Raw genomic sequence first — 2,006 nt, 5'->3', positions numbered from 1 at the left:
GTATCAGACATATGGGCTAATATCAGACTTAGGGACTTGATCTGGACAGAGTTTGGGGTGTTTTCTCAATAGATAATTGCTCTTTTATATAAAAAGCTCTCTCTTATAAACATATGAGTGTCTATGAATTTGTTTCTCTAGTTCACCCACACTAACACATTATGGTACCAAGAGTTGGGTATTAGAGAAACAAATCCTAAAAATGGAGAATGGATGCTTGTTTGACTTCTGCCTCATGATAGTTTTTCTTCTTTGGCGAGCCAGACGTCAGGTATGTCCATGCAGTTTATTGTGTTATTTTCTGGAAAGAATGCGGGAAGTTAAACTTTTGATTATTTTGTTGTTGTTTTTCGTTATTCCTGTTTGAAATGCCAATGATGACAGTTGTTAATATATATTTTGAGCTCAGAGACAGAAATCGCCCCTTGAATTTCTCAGAGACCATGCTGCTTTGTTAAAATGGCTGACAGAAAATCAAAGTGCCTCACAGACTGTGTGGCTCTGGCTTGATGCAGTCAGAGGCCTAAGGGCATACTTCTTATCAATAGAATAGTTTAGATAAGGATTGATAAGTTTAGATACATATTGAACTTGACTGTTTTATGAATTGAGTTTAGGATCTGATTCTACTTTGTGTATACTGGTTTCCTCTGCTAATTGTTGATGTAATGATTGCTAAAAATAATTATGGGGAAGTATAAAAATATAAGCCAACTTGCCTTCAGCCATTAAAATTAGATCTTTAAATCAGTTTAGGACAAGCCTTCAACAAACGTTCTGAAAATCTAAGCCCCACCCAGTGCCTTGAGTGCTCAGAACATTTTAAGGTAAAGAAACTTGCCTTGCCTTAGGGTCTGTTAACAGATTTAAGGGGAAAAAAACTCTGAACTTTTTACTAGTAGTTTGCTCCAGAATATTAAAAACATGGGATCATTGAAGGTACTCTCCACTCTAGGACTGAGTGTTAAAGGGAGCCTGTGGGCAACCTGGAATGCTTCCTAGGTGACCACCTGGATCCATCTGTTCCATGGCTGATAAAGAAATGCAACAATAAAGAAATGGGTTAAGTCTGACCACTGAAAACCATGGGCCTGGTTCACAGAGACTAGAGGAGAAGATGAGAGTGGGTTGACTGGTCTGAAGTTCATGACCTAGCACAAGGGGCCTAGGGTGGTTCACAATTTGTGATGGGGCACATGGTCAAAAGCAAGGTGGCTAATGGGTGAAGTTAAATGAGGCAGCACACATTGAGTTCACCAGAACCCAACCAGATTAAGAGAAGATTTTTTGAGTCTGTTAACTGGTGCATATTCCTGCTGACTTTATGGATGGCCTGTCATGATTTGACTTTGCTTAAGAATGTGGACTCAAAAGGTTCCAACTGGAATATTCTTCACATCAAAGAATATTATTGTCTCCTAAGAGCACTGGGTTGATGTAAGTGGGCAGTACAGGCATTGGATACCCAAAATAGGACAGATAAAGGCATGAAGTGGTTGGCTTACAAACTTTCATAGTTTGGGAATATGTTCATAGGATTATGGTGTAGGTGTTCACATAATTATAGAATATTTCTGTTTTGTTCACTTATCGAATGTTATGTTTAAATGAGGGTAGTACATTTTTAATTGTGTGCATTTTAGTTTTATCTTGTTAGGTATAGATTTAATTTTATCCTTGCTTGTTTGAAAATTCTATATGGATAATGAGTTGTGTGAAAGTGTCAAGTTGACAAGTAGTGGTCTGTGGCAGTTACATAATCTCCTGTCAACTTGAGACTATTAAGAGTGAAATGGTGGATTTTAGCCTGTCAATCTGGTCACAGCTTGATGACCCCATTTGGAGATGCTACAGAGATGAATAATGCACTGGAGGCCAGACCCCCACTCTCTGCTTCATCTTTCGGCTGACAAGCCACATGGAGCTATGCTGATAGAGCCAGAGTCCTGAAGCTGGAGGAGCCATATGGGGACCCATGGCTATGCTGAGATTCTTCTATCACCACT

The sequence above is a fragment of the Echinops telfairi genome, unplaced genomic scaffold (genome assembly GCF_000313985.2).
Source record: "Echinops telfairi isolate 266 unplaced genomic scaffold, ASM31398v2 ScPeMD7_7423;HRSCAF=8461, whole genome shotgun sequence".
In the NCBI taxonomy this organism is placed as follows: Eukaryota; Metazoa; Chordata; class Mammalia; order Afrosoricida; family Tenrecidae; genus Echinops; species Echinops telfairi.
The sequence above is the reverse complement of the archived record's forward strand: the minus strand, read 5'-3'. Positions refer to the sequence as shown.